The sequence below is a fragment of the Perna viridis genome, chromosome 6 (assembly GCF_037379345.1).
Source record: "Perna viridis isolate PV_CMFRI_1.1 ecotype Kerala chromosome 6, ASM3737934v1, whole genome shotgun sequence".
NCBI classification, from domain to species: domain Eukaryota; kingdom Metazoa; phylum Mollusca; class Bivalvia; order Mytilida; family Mytilidae; genus Perna; species Perna viridis.
The window spans coordinates 49,183,084-49,199,055 of NC_142450.1; the positions used below are offsets into that span (position 1 = coordinate 49,183,084).

Here is a 15,972-nt window from a genome sequence, read left to right on the forward strand (position 1 = left end):
ACCTAGAGTGAATATCCGTGCAATATATTGCAATTCCTTTGTAATCAAATGTCAAGTTTTTTTGTAAAGACATAGAGTGATCTACTATATAAAACATGTTATAATTAAAAACAAAATAGTTGGGTTCAATCGTTGAGCTGTTGTCCATCTTCTTCATGCATTTTGAAAAGCTTTTTTATCAGACCGATTAGAAACTTGAGTTATAGTAGAAGCTACATGACCATAGATAAAACTCTTCAGATTATTTTACTTTTTACGCTAGACACTATGATATCAGCCTTAATTTTGATATACACTCAGAAATCATGAACAGTTTGTTTACTGTGTTATAGTCTCCCTTTCCTCTTTCGTCCACCCCGGACGTAACATTTTATGAGCAACTCGGCGGGGGTTTCTGAAAAAGCAGATGAACGCTAAAACTATCGGTGAGCATGGTCCATGCTCCCAGTTTTAAGTGGTGTCCGGGTTGCTCATTTAGTTCACTATTTTACACTTTTACTATTCAAAACTAATCTAAAAATATGCAGCATTAGAAAAATAGGAGTAGGGATTTAATTATGTCTTTTACCACTTAAGATTAATAATCAAATATGTGATGAATTTGCCCTGTATTACTCTTAACTTGATTTATGTTCAACCAGAGGAAAATTATTATATCAAAAAATCTTATTTTATTTCCAGCAGATAATAAAACCATGCTCTGTAAATCTTTAGGACGATCTTCAGTCCCCATCTACCCTTGAAGCATATCCTTAACCCCTATCTACCCATAAATCACGTCCTATTATCATTACATCCAATTATAAAACAGGCCAGAATATTACATGCAAAGCCTGTAAAATGCTTATTACATCTTCGGAATTTGAAAGTACACAAACACCCGCACTATGTTCAACTATTAACAAGCATTGCAGCACCTAAGTGTAAACGCGTACCTGGAGAACCTTTTGACTTACGAATGTTCCGTTTACTTGCATATCCTCTAGTCGTGTCACCAAAGATAATCTGAACATTATTCAAAATGAGAAGCTCTAGAACGTGGTTTAGCACTGCCCGAGAGTTCAGAGTACCACAACAAGAAAACTGGTAAAATAGTTTTTAAAATAATAAAGGACGCAGTTGCGAATTGTTATAGAGCGTGGATAAAGAGAAAGGAGGAACGGGACTCAGAACCCACTGTCAGATTAAAGATTAAAAACAGTTAGATCTATGGTATAAAGTTATAATTGCAGCCTTAAACATGAAGGATCAACTTTAATCAGTATCGAAGAAGTTGCAAAAGGTTTCCCTCATATAAGATAAATGTCTTTTTGTGTAGACAAGGCCTAAAATAACATTGTATTTGTATGCTGAATGTTGAATACGAATTAGGAGGATGATTCGGGTAATCCAACATACAAACGCAGAACTTTCGACAGAGGAAATCCGAGCTAACCATAAGTCCAGAGGAGGACCCATCTCTTATGCGTAACTCCTCCTATACTACAGTATGGAATTGAATAAAACTTTCATATTATCTTTAATACATGTTCTTATTGTGAACTTTAAATTTCAGATTTTGATCCGAATCAATCTGGGGATTTCACATAGCAAAACATGGAATCTGTCATTTGTTAATTTGGGGACAAGATGGGGGACTCATCTTTTATCTGTGACTCCTCCTATACCACTGACTAATATTAAATGATACTTTCACAGCATCTTTATTACATGTTGCCATTGTTCACCTCTTATTTTAGATTTTGATCCAAATCAAAATGTAAAGGTTACGATGGCTAAAAAACTAGACCTTTTTAATTTCACAAATCGATATATTGTCTCCATTTAGAAACCTAAATTTTTAGAATGGCTTCCGTTTATTTATCTACCAAAACTAGAAATTAAAGAGACGACTAACATAGCTTATAATTTGACGACAGTAATCATTCAGTACAAAAATAAATGACAAACGAGACGATTTTGATATAAGTATGAAAAACAAACTTCTTTTCATGTGCAGTAATATACCAGTATTCCCTGCATATCATGTTTATATTTCATAGTTGTTCAGGTTTGCAAAACTAGTAGCCACTATACAAACTTCCTAATTCGGATATCCAGATGTTATGACAAACATAATATAGATGATTAATTTTCATTTCATCATCAATTTATTTTCGGTATCTTCTACTTGTATCTTATTATTTTGCTCTGTAATATGATGCGTCTTCATGGCAAAATTCAAGACTTATTTTGAAAATGGTGTCGTCTTTGTTTAACCTGTATTTAATTCTGTTTTGAGCCTTTTATTTTAAGCTTTTTATTGTTCATATTTTCTGTACTGTTTTGACTACTGGTTTCAACAGTTTTGATATATGGAGATGTTTTGCTGCCGGTTTATACTGTAATATACCAGAAATAGTGACTCACCATGGAGGCGGGAGGTTTAGCGCTATGGAATCTGATTGATCCAATCGTTTTCTTCAGAAATGTTCATACCAAGTCAGGACCATTGCGGTGGTTTCAAACTTTCCGTTTTTCCTACGATATTTCCATTTGCTATAAGAACTCTTCTTTAGGCCATTCCTTTTGACTATTGCCCTAGAGTTTATCAGGTCGGTGATTTTGTTAGTACACTCCATGTAAGACAGAACTGTTCTTAGTTTTTTGATGATTTGACAATTGTAATTTTCTTATTGACAAAAACCTATACAATTTGCAATTTACAATGTGGTGACTCAAAATATCACCAAATATTTTCGTACTATAGATGCTGATCGGGAATCAAGAAGCGAAAGATATCTTGCAGGTAAGAATTATTTTTGAACTCGTATACCTCTCCTATTTGTGCATGCTGAATAAAATAAGTGTTTGCTCAAGTTTTGAAACTATTTACGTTTGATATCAACATAGAGTTGTAACGTCTGATCAATCAAACACTTCAATGGAAACCTAACAAATAAATTCTGATACAAATAAAAATACGACTACCTGATTGGAAAACGTTTGAACTAAATATAACGAAAATGGATATGGTGATTATGTCAAAGCGACAGCAACCCCAACAGGATGATAAATATCAGCTCAAATCAAGCAATGAACGTATTTCTCGCTTTCAAAACGATTTTGCCTCTAATATCAATATATGTTTTCACCGCTACGGTGCATCCATCTGCGCTATGAAAACTGATTTGTTCAACGTATCAGTTTTCCTTTCCTCTTTCGTATACCCCGGAACTGACCTTTTATGAGCAACTCGGCGGGTGTTTCTAAAGTAGAGGACGCTTACACTACCGGTGCACCTGGTCCATACTCTCAGTTTTTAGTCGAGTCCGAGTTGTTCATTTTCTTTTCTTACTTTGTATGTATGATTTTAGTGACTTTATGTTCTTTGTTGTGTATGTCTGTTTTTCATGTCTGGTCATTGTCCCTGGATTACATTCTTTTGAATATAACCTTGGTTCCCTTGATTAGTCTTCCAGTTAGTCTTTCTTAACTAAACTAACCATTCATTATAAGTCATTGGTGAAAGAATGATCGCATTATCAGTTTGAATAGCAGAGAACTATTATCATAAAGTTTTGTGTTGTTAAATAATTTTAACAAATTTAGATTTAGCTTTAGAAATGGGGATTTCAGACGAAGAGAATAAAAAACAAACAAGTTTAACAACAGAAGTCAGCTTATCAAGTTTTAGATCAGGTATGTTCCTACATAATGTAAGAATACGATGGGGAATGTAGTTTCATTTAATAATACTATTCCTCTTCGTTCTATGTTACTTCCATCGTACATGGGAGTTAAATTTACAGAGACACATTTCACATTCTCTGAAACATCTTGAGATAAGTTTTTTATATTGGGTTAGTTTTCGCATCGATTATTGGAATATGATTATAAAGTTCAAGATCAACTGTCCAGGGATTTAGTAAAGAATGAATGCTGATCTTCCGCATTTGATGTTGATTTTGCCTTTAAAAAATTATTTGCCACATATTCTGTATTATTTTCATCGTGAAACTTTAGATAAAGTTTTATATACTTATTATCTGACGGGTGCTTCTGACGAAACAGGACCCTCTTATACTCCCGGAGCACTGTGTGTTACTCCCGTTTTTGTTATAATGCTAGTGCTTTATTTTTTGTAATTGATGTCTATTGTTTTTATCTTCATTTATATAAGTAATTACATTTTATTAGGCTCGCAACATTGTGTATGTTGATCTGCTTTGTTTCATACTTTCAATTTTAAGCCATGTACTTGGATTTTAATGTATCTTATGTCACTTAGGTATGCCCGCATTTTATTATCACAATATGAACTCTTCATTAGAAAATTCATTTGTATTTATTTTACATAAATTTTAGACTTAAATTTCTTATTACATTCATTGGCAATAAGATAGACCACATCCACGCATTCTGTCTTTCATTTGTTTTCTACGACGGACATATGAAGTAAACTGACTCGTCTGAACGGAACTATTTTTTTCCAAAGTTTTCAAAACTGCAAATGATAATCCAGGTAGAAACCGTAGTTACATTTGTATAATGTGACTGAGAGAGAAAATTGCTACATAGTACATGTAAAAATTGTATAGCACACGACCAAATTTAATAGGAAATTCTATCTCTTCCAGATGAAATTCATGGTGAGGCAGAAAACTTAGATTATGAAGGTAAGTTTATCAATAATTTCGATTTTTGATTCATGTAAGTTTCTGTTTGTTTATCTTTCCCTTGTTTTTCGTATTTCATTTTTAATCTGACTTTCAGTTTTCTTCATGTGGATTGAAACAAATCTTTTTCAGATCCTGAAACGACACTTCCTGATTATACAGATTGTGTGTCTAAATCGGTACCACGAACAATAATGGAAACTGGTGAGAAAGAATTATTTTTCTTCCTGAACATTCTTGAATTTCTATTATCTATTAAGATATGTCTTACAGATAAAAGATAGCCCTGTTTAAGTTGTGCTAATATTTTGCAACATAGCAAGTTGTATTTAAAAAGGAAAAAAAATCACTAATATTTGTCAAAAATTAAAAAAAAAATATCCTAGCTTTTTTTTGAAAATGTGTCGCCCATTATTACTTTTAGGACAAAGTAAAAATGAATCATTTTCAAAAGTCCGTGTGGATAACACATGATGTCCTTTAGTTTTCAGCCGGATTTCCCGTGCCCACAAAAGTCTTATATTCTAGAGGTTTAATTGCTTTGTGTTCTGGTTTGATATTACACAGACAGGTTTACTCTTAAAATATATACAAAAAAAATAAGGATGCATCACTAAGTTATCAATCATTAGAAGTTGCTTGCCGTTTAACAACAATTTTTTAGTTCTTGTGGTTGATAAAGAGTAATCAAGCGAACCAAGGTTATAGCGGTAATCGAAAGAATGTAATCCAGGGACAAAGACCAGACATGGAAAGCATATATACACATCAATGAACATAAAGTAACTAAAATCATATATACAAAGTAACAAAAGCAAAGGAGCAACTCGGACTCCATTAACAACTGGGAGCATGGACCAGGTGCACCGGTAGGGCAAGTGACCTCTGCTGTTTCCATGCTCTCAGTTTTTAGGGGACTCCGAGTTGCTCATTTGCTTTTGTTACTTTGTATGTATGATTTTAGTTACTTTATGTTCTTTGTTGTGTATGTTTGTTTTCCATGTTTGATCGTTGTCCCTGGATTACATTCTTTTGATTATCGCTATAACCTTGGTTCCCTTGATTACTCTAGAAACACCCGCCGAGTTGCTCATAAAAGGTCAGGTCCGGGGTAGACGGGAAAGGAAAGGAAAACTATGACACGTTGAACTAATAAGTTTTCATGGCGCAGATGGAAACACCGTAGCGATCCACGAGTTCATGATGACGACCATAAAACTTCTGTAGTGATGTCTTCAATCAACGCGATACAATAAGTCTGCGTAGTTTCGACAAGCTCAGGCATAACGTATGAGTTGTGATATGAACACTCAATACGCAGGTGCTAAAGGGATGTTGCCACATATGAAAGGAAAGTTGACAATTTTGAATGAAAAGTCATCACGTTTGTCGTAAAGTTTGGTCAATAGTTTTCCTTTACCATCGATTTCTAAGTGTAGGTCAAGATATGAGGCTGATCTCACAGTGTCTGTAGTATCCTTTATCTCAAGTTCTTTGGGGCAGATGCGATGTATGAAATCCCCGAAATTAGGATTGATTAAAATCACGCTGTCTTTAGATACTTTCTGTGGATTTTTTTTAAATGATGGACAATCGCTAGTTTTGACTTTCTGACAGCTATGCATTTATATCGGAGATTCCTTTACACGTATCTTTATTCCCAATAGTTGTTGATAGTATGCATGTCAATAAATTAATTGCACAAAAATATTGACTTTTATTTCTAATTAAAATAAGTAAAAGGTATAAAAAGTAGAAAAATAATCTAAAAAAATATCCATTACTCTTTTTTATATAAAATGTTATTATAGCGATAATAATTCGGTAATGTTTTTGCTGTGTTTTTTGCATGAAAAACATTTCTTCTGTTTATTCAGATGAAGAATATACGTGCAACGGGGTTTCTATACCGTACGCTAGTGTGAAGAACCACGAACATCAAGGTAAACTGAAAGGTTATAAGATAGCTATCACATTAATGAACTAATATTAAACCACTACTGATATCCTTAAGGTAAAAAGCAGAGAGTTTGTTTTCTGATGACTGAAACAATAAATAAAGTCGACTTTAAATAATTTTTTTTTCAGATCCTGAAACGACACGTACTGATTCTGCAGATTGTGTGTCTAAATCGGTACCACGAACACCAATGGAACCTGGTGAGTAAGGATTGTCTTTCTCTCTGAACATGCTTGAATTTGTATATATTATATTAAAACGACTTACAGATAAAAAATTAGACTGTTTAAGTTGTGCTTACATTTATCAATTTAGCAAGTTTAATTCAAAAAGGAGCAAAAATCACTAATATTTGTCAAAAATAAAACAAATTATAGATAAAGTAAAGATGAATCATTTTCAAAAATTCCGTGTGGATGACACACGATACCCTTTAGTCTTCAGCCGGATATCTCGTTCCCACCAAGAAGTCATATTTTCTAAAGCTTAATTGCTTAATTAAAAAAAATCATAGGCTTTTTCTACTTAAAATAAGAAAATAGTATAAAGTAGGAAAATAATCTAATAAGAAGATATCCATTACTCTTTTATATAACATGCTATTATAGCGGAACATTTTAATACTATTTTCTATAATGATTTTTACTGTGCCTTTTTGCATATAGAACATTTTCCTTTATTCAGATGAAGAATTTATAAGCAACGGGGTTTCTATACCGTACGCAAGTGTGAGAAATCACAAACATCAAGGTAAACTGAAAGGTTATTAGTACGTTTTCACATTAATGAAATCATATCCAACCTTTATTAATTTCTCTTAATATAAATTGTTAAAAAGGTTTTTTTCTGTTAAATGAAAATACAAACACTAATATTTGAATTTTATAATAAAAAGAATGGATATAGACCACTCAATGCTGATTGTAATGTTAATACATATACTTGATCCTATTTATCACAATAAACGAATCACCATGAAATATAGCACAAAAAAGTTGAACCTTTCAACACTGACATATTATCAGATTTTGTTGCTATATAGTAAATGAGAATGTGTATTTGTTTATTCGTTTTGTGAGAAACATGACTCGCCCAATAAAGACTTCTTAAAAATTATTTTTATATAGTTTTCTGTTTAATCAGAAAATTAAAAAAAAATTGTGAGAACTAAAAATTATTTGAAGTTTTTGTAAAATGAAGAATATGTATAATTGAAAAATGCTATTTATTCATCATAAATTATTCTAAGAAAAGACAAAAGAACCATTTTTCGAGGGCTGATATTATCTTTTTTTAACTGGAGAAACTAACAAAGGTAACTTGCTATCGCAACAGCAATATAAAACCATTCTGTATAGTTTATACGTACAAAGTGGGGTCTGCTCCATCACACTTGTGTATATTTTATAAGTACAAGGTGTAGTCTGCTCCATCACACTTCTGTATAGTTTATACGTACAAAGTGGGGTCTGCTCCATCACACTTGTGTATAGTTTATAAGTACAAGGTGTAGTTTGCTCCATCACACTTCTGTATAGTTTATAAGTACAAGGTGGGGTCTGCTCTATCACACTTCTGTATAGTTTATAAGTACAAGGTGTGGTCTGCTTCATTACACTTCTGTATAGTTCATAAGTACAAGGTGTGGTCTGCTTCATCACACTTCTGTATAGTTTATAAGTACAAGGTGGGGTCTGCTCCATCACACTTCTGTATAGTTTTTAAGTACAAGGTGGGGTCTGCTCCATCACACTTCTGTATAGTTTTTAAGTACAAGGTGTGGTCTGCTCCATCACACTTCTGTATAGTTTTTAAGTACAAGGTGTGGTCTGCTCCATCACACTTCTGTATAGTTTATCACTGTATTCAGTGCGTAATGTAACATTCGTGGCTTCTTACAAAAGCAAAACAATGACAGTTAAAATGCTTAAAGGTACTGTTTGTCATTTTCACTTGCAAAAACAACGTATTATACTAATTAAAAAATGCAACACTGAGAATATGCGGCATATACTTCTGATAAACCTAGTCGTTGCCAATTAGCACCAGGACTAGTCAGAAAACTATTTACTATTTTGTATATATTGTTTTGGTTATTATATATCAGTTTGGCTATTTACAAATTTTCATTTTTTCCAGTAACATACTATAGTTGAAATAATAAAAACTTAGTAAATACCACGGAATCCATAAAAAGCTGGACTCCCTTAGGTTAGCAACTATCAAAGTATGTGCTACGTTTTTCATGCTTACAATTTGCGAGGTATCAATTAAGCGATTAAAATAAAAAGCCCATGTGTAATGGCTTGGTCATGCAATATGAACAAGACAAATGTAAGGTACCATCGGTGAAGATTTGTCAAAAAAAGGTTTTATGTTTTGAAAGGATGAATAAGACTGTATTGAATTTTTTTTCATAGCCATCGGTGATGATTCGGAACACCAAGATGCTAAAGGTAACTTTTTACATTTTCTTTACCTAATATGCTTACCCTACCGGTGCACCAGGTCCATGCTCCCAGTTTTTATTGTCCGAGTTCCTCATTTACTTTTGTTACTTTGTATGTATGATTTTAGTTACTTAATGTTCTTTGTTGTGTATGTCTGTTTTTCATGTCTGGTCTTTGTCCCTGGATTACATTCTTTTGATTACCGTTATTGCCTTGGTTCCCTTGAGTACTCTTATTAATTATAGTGCGAAAGTGTGTTGCTAGCAAATAAGTTGTTCTTTAAATTCTATTTAAACAAAATTAATGAAAATTCGATTTAAAAATAGAATTTTTTTGCAAAAATTGTACACTGTCAGTAGCAATTTCATTTCATCTTTCTGTTCACATAATTATTAAGTGAGTGAGAATCATGTAAGGAAAACAGAATTTGCAAATAAGCATATTGACAATGCTTTCTTACATAGGGAAAACTTTGTTGAATAAAATTGAACTCGAATATTAACTCTTAATAAGTTAAGGAAGAAAGAAAATAGTCCAAGACGACACGTTACTTATGTACTAATTATGTACATAGTGGGCGTACATGTAACATGTAGCATTCTCTATCACATTTTGTATATAGTGGGCGTACATGTAACATGTAGCATTCTCTATCACAACATGTCCATAGTGGGCGTAAATGTAACATGTAGCATTCTCTATCACATTTTGAAAGAAAACAATGTTTCTCTTTGTAGAAAACGATTATGAAGATGACAGTTTTGAAGGAAATGGTGACAAAGGTAAGTTTTATTGATAATAATTTAAAAAAAAGAATTAATTCTAAACACAAATGTCATAATGTAAAAGTAGTAGCAGAATATCTATTTTGAAAGATGGTTTATTCGAAATTCTATTGAAATATATTGTAGGTTAGTTATAGTATTTAGATCGGTATTTTAATGGTAATTTTGTTTCCAGTCTTTTCTTTCATAACATCTCCCGGAATCTTACAAATAGATCCATCAATAAAGTAACATAAATCTTTCTATATTAAGAATCGGTAACAGCGCCAAAGGAAATTGTTGGCATGGGAGAGACTCGGGCAAAATATCCAGCACCAGCGTCAAAACCTAAAGAGCCTTATTTCGACACCCCAGCGTTATGGAATTGTCATGAATACAACAATGAGTAAGATTTCTATGATGTTAAATAGTACGTGGGCTAAAATAACCCCCGTGCACCCCACTCATCAACCAAAATATGATTTTTAGGTTTCCTTGTACCTCCAATTTCAGAATATTACAGTCCTACACTGTTGATATGATGTGAATGAGAATTCTGTTTGATACTGGGACCAGTTTTCTTGGGTTAGGGGTAATACTTTTCCCATTTTTGAAAAATTCTTTCTTGAAAATTACTTTTTTTTTGTGGGTTATTTATGTCGGAAATATACCAAATTTGGGATGTTTCAGTTGAGCAATAACTTGTAGAGTAGAATTTATCTGATTTTTACAGAACATTCGAAAATCCCGTTTTTTGCATGTTTGGACTGCGAAAATCGGCAAAATTTATCAAAAGAACCCCGGAATTATAAATTGTGATTATACTAAACAGAAAATACCAAATAATTATTTTTAGTGAAGCATAAATACTTTAGGGGTTTTGACATTGAAAAAAATATATCAATTTAAGCGATTTTTCGGCGGGGTATGGGTACATTTTTTTCATTTTACCCCACAAACTCTAAGTGCTACCGTATCTTTTTTGATATCACTGGAAATCTGAGATATTTGGTTACATGATAATACCTGAATATGTTTAGTTAGTTCACACAACCTATCCCAGGAAGACTTAGACGGTCAAACAATTGAGTCACAGAAATCTTGGCCTTTTGAGCCAGTGGGGTACAAATATAGGCTTATACTGAAAAAGAATCCGAGAATATTCTTTGGCGACAAATTGATTCGGTAATGGGAGGTATATAGGTATCTAAAAATCACCATGAATTTACGTAGATTGTTCTAAATAGAACTGAGGTGGGGATTTTTGATTCAACGATAGACATGGCCACCGTTGCTAAACATTGAACATAGGGGTCAGACAGAAGTTTTTCGCAGTTATTTCCAAAGGTGTAATTTTGACGTGGTAAAATGTTCAACATTATGAGATTTATCTGTGGTCAAATTTATGTTAATACATGTTGAAGTTATTGTCTTTTTTCGATGTTTTTTTTGCTAATTTTCATGATATGACTTAAAAATAACTTCACCTCTGAAACTACTGGATATAGTTTAATAAAATTGATATGAGCGCAAGGAATTTTTATCCAAGAAAAAAAATTCTAAGACATCCTCTTGATTCTTTCATTTAATTTTCTTTGCATAATTTTTAACACTGGAAGGTGATTTAACTGCCCATAAAGAGCTAGCTAAAAAGAATATAAGTGCACAGCTTAATTAAAAACAAAGAAAGAGGATGTTTAATGTTTTATATGGTATTTGTTACACACTTCTTGACCGGATGGAATTAATGGGAATTATTGTACTTTGAAATTCCAATTTTGTGTTTCTGCACTAGCAACTAAACCCCTGAAATTTTGTCCTCCAAGAAAAACAATTTAATCACAGTATTTCTTCATGGGTCACATTTTGTTTTGTAATTTTAAGTTTATTCTTACTTCATACAAACAGTGAAAAAAAACCAGCGATTTTTTTTTTCAGTGAAATCGAAGAGACTATTCCTATGGATATTGATGACAGTGAGGAAAGCGTATAGTCATGAAACTAAAATGTGTATCATTCTTAATGGTTAAAGGTGAAATTTAGGTATTAAGTTATTCATACTAGTGCCTTTCCTGTAGTCTTAAGTGTAAATAATAAAAAAGTATAATAAAATATACTACCTTATTTTAAAATAGTACAAGTGAGTATTATTTAAATAATGGAATATGGAAATTTTCGTAACAGATTTCTCTGCTTCTTTAGTGGGAATGCATACATATTTGAAGTATTGCTTTTGCGGGAGAACTTGTGCCGTGCCCCCTTTCCTTATTTGAAATAAATGGTTGATTTGGGGCATTCTCAGCATGATATAGCTTGCAACATCTTGTCATAAGGATCATTTCATCAGGTTTTTTAAGCTATAAGCAATACACCACAAATAAGCAACTTTGATTTTAAAGGGCAATAACTGTAATAAGGTATAAGGTCTCACTAACCACTTCCACGTCAAGTGGCCAATGTAGTACCAAAACACGCTGAACCTAATCTGATCAAAAGAAGTCAAAATAAAGCTGAGAATATGTACATTAAAATCTTATTTGTAATTTACTATAAAATGAGTGAATATTGTTTATATGTGTGAGTAATTTACATCCATGCTTTCAGTTAGTAGAAAAGGTAAAAAAAATGTGGATTTTCTGTGTTATTTATTCAAGTAAATTTTGTGAAGAATATCTACGATCATCGTACTATTAGCATAATGATTTTGAAAGCCTCATTTTCCAAGCTTTGCAATGATATGCAAGTTTAAGATGTCAAGATAACATTATACTAATATACATCTTTACTTATACATATATAAAAAATCATGTTATGAGGCGAGGGTAATTTTTACCCATTTGTTTATGATACAATGGTAACGAAAAGTTATTCATCTTCTCTTTGATTGTTAACTATAAAATCGTATCTTTGCTCTCACTAAAATAAAAAAAAAGGCTGTTAATGTGGTTTTAAACTGGATAAAATTGATTTCGACCTTTTATTGAAGGAGACAAGATTAGATGTCCGAGTACTGTAATAAAGACAATTGAAATCTATGGAGAAAAGCTCTTATAACATAATATACAATTGTTTTGATGCTTCGTTTTTTGTTGTCGGTAAAAGCATTATAACCAAATTTCTTTATATTGACATGATATACTTTTATACAATTGTTTTGATGCTTAGTTCAATGTTGTCGGTAAAAGCATTATAACCGAATTTCTCTATATTGACATAATATACTTTTACGCGTAAAACATTTCCCAGGTTTTATTCCTTGTTATGAGGACGGTTGACGTTCTTTCTGCAGAATTCTACTTCTTATTTGGATTTATAACCCTTAGTTCCCATTCGACACTCCTTTGTGCTTGGTTAAAATGCTCCCGATGAAATGTAATCTGCACACGTGTATAACACCGAAATTTTTTAAATCAGATTGGTATTTTCGTATTTTGGAAACTAGACATGTTTTCCAATGCATTGTAATGTGTTGACAACAAATGTTTTAGAAAAAAAGAGATTTTTAACGAAACTATCATTTACTCACACATTTTTCTTTGTCGAAGTCGCCTAATGCGCTGGAGTATCAAAATATGGCACTTTTGGTTTCTGTGGTGGTGGTGGATATTTTGCTTTAGTGTCTTCTGAATCTTTACTTTCTGAATGATCATCAAATGACAACAAGTGATTCATAGGTTCAGTTAACTTAGTCATTTTAACGTGGAAACGAGATGGCCTATATCCAAAGGTTTACCAAGTACGTGATCAGAAAACAAGACGACTGTTTTCGCCACACTTTTCCATCGGACCATGTGTACCATAATACAGGAAGATAAATTATTTACACCCTTAAATGCTTACATTATGTTAGTTCATATAATGTGTTGTGTGTCGTTTCTCCTTCCTTTGTTTCTATCGTTACTGCTTAACAAAAATTACTCTTGTCAAATATTAATACAGTCAACCACCAGAGCCAAGCAACGAACAATTAAAATTCTACAAGCCCTTCAATGATGGGCAAAACCCATACCGTAAAGCAAGCTGAAGTGAAACAACAAAACAACGACAACCACTGGACTGCGTGTTCCAGGCTCGGAACATGCACATCAATCATGTGGCAGAGTTAAACATGTTTTATGAGTGCTCGAACCCCTTTCCTGGGGCAGTGGTAGGAAAATGCTACAATAAAATGAACTATAAAAATCTGTTGAATTTGGATTTAACTTTTGCTGTCTTTTTCCGTCACTATTATGAAGCTGACTTTATAGCTGATCTGATCCAAAAGAAAGAATATCGTTTAGCTAGACCCTTTATCTCAGTTTTCGCTATATAGATGACGTATTATCTTTAATTAATCCTAATTTCGGGGATTTGATACCTCGCATCTACCCCAAAGAACTTGAGATAAAGGATACTACAGACACTGTGAAGTCAGCCTCATATCTTGACCTACACTTAGAAATCGATGGTAAAGGAAAACTATTGACCAAACTTTACGACAAACGTGATGACTTTTCATTCAAAATTGTCAACTTTCCTTTCATCTGAGGCAACATCTCTTCGGTTCCTGCGTATGGAGTGTTCATATCACAACTCATTGGTTATGGCAGAGCTTGCCGAAACTACGCAGACTTTTTGTATAGCGCTAGAACTCTAACAAATAGGCTTCTGGAACAGGGTTATGTTGCTACAAGATTGAAGTCATCAGTACAGAAGTTTTATGGTCGTCATCATGAACTCGTGGATCGTTATGGTGTATCCATTTGCTCCATGAAAACTGATTTATTCAACGGGTCATAGTTTTCCTTTCCTCGTTTGTATACCCCGGACTTGACTTTTTATGAGCAACTCGGCGGGTGTTTCTAGAACAGCAGAGGACGCTTATCCTACCGGTGCACCTGGTCCATGCTCCCAGTTTTTAGTGGAGTCCGAGTTGCTCATTTGCTTTTGTTACTTTGTATGTATGATTTTAGTTACTTTATGTTCGTTGTTGTGTATGTCTGTTTTCCATGTCTAGTCTTTGTCCGTGGATTACATTCTTTAGATTACCCTATAATCTTGGTTCCGTTGATTACTCTTTGAGATCGATACAGAATACAATAATATATACACTTTAACTAATATGACAAAAGACAAGCTGTATTCACCACGACAGAGTACTTGCTCTTTTTCTGTTAGAGTCGGTTAAAATTAAAAGCAAAATTATAACACGTAGGATTCGTCGTTACCTCTAGAATTACCTGGCTGCTGGCCTGCTAGTCAGAATCACATGCTGCTGGTTTGTTACACATGTTGGTATTCGTTATTTTCATTTAAATAAGTTAATGATTTATTTTATAGTTTTATAATGTCATATCTAAGTCTTACACTAAAAATAAGGAAGAAGGAAACGTTGTCCAAACGTGCATATAATAATAACTTAAGGTATGAATGATGTGTTTAGTAAATTTTTGTACGTTTGCATTTATTGTATTTCAATCTTACCGGTTTGGTTGTGTGATTCACCCTCGTTGTTGATTGATTGACCAGATGTATGCAAAGACGATGGACAAGTATCTGTAGTAAAACCAATTGTATGTACAATTATAATTCATGACAATGATTGTAATGGAAAATACTAATTTTATATTGACATACCGAGATACGATAAAACACTTTCTATCTTTATTTTTTGTTAAAATAATAGATAACTCACAAGTTGTATTTTAGTTTTTTACAAACTATAAGAGAAGAAAAAATACCGGGTATTATTCTGGGAACAAAGGCAAAATGGAACGTGTAATGGTATAGAAGTACGAACTAAAACTACTTCTGTAACCTTGAGAAAAAGACGTTTCACAAAAAAAACCCAAAAAACAAAAACAAAAAAACAAAAAAACAAAAAACAAAAAACAGAAAAAAAAAACAAAACTGGTAATGGAAAATGGTTCTGAGGTTATGAATTAGACAGATATATTAAAAAACACAAAAATAGAGGTAGTCTCTGTGTCTCAGAGACAAGGTGTTATTACATGCCTACCTAAAGAAGGCAAATCTAAATTTTATTTAAAAAAAAACTCGTCCAATTTCAGTTAAGAATATTGACAAGATTTATTCTCCCGCAATTGCTTTCAGATTTAAAAAGGTCTTACCAAAACATATTACCAATACTCAGATGGGGT

General features: G+C 32.8%; 1 pseudogene across 1 annotated transcript in view; it reads left to right on the forward strand.

Annotated features, from left to right (window-relative positions):
* Positions 1-14,381, forward strand: part of LOC148615412 (uncharacterized) — a 34,236-nt pseudogene extending 19,855 nt beyond the window's left edge. The window contains exons 13-23 of the transcript XR_015923923.1: positions 2,750-2,788; positions 3,592-3,681; positions 4,620-4,658; positions 4,791-4,862; positions 6,536-6,601; positions 6,747-6,818; positions 7,303-7,368; positions 9,039-9,074; positions 9,806-9,850; positions 10,106-10,238; positions 11,771-14,381. The product of XR_015923923.1 is annotated as an uncharacterized LOC148615412 (transcript). The remainder of the gene's footprint in view (positions 1-2,749; positions 2,789-3,591; positions 3,682-4,619; positions 4,659-4,790; positions 4,863-6,535; positions 6,602-6,746; positions 6,819-7,302; positions 7,369-9,038; positions 9,075-9,805; positions 9,851-10,105; positions 10,239-11,770) is intronic.
* The last annotated feature ends 1,591 nt before the right edge of the window (positions 14,382-15,972 follow it).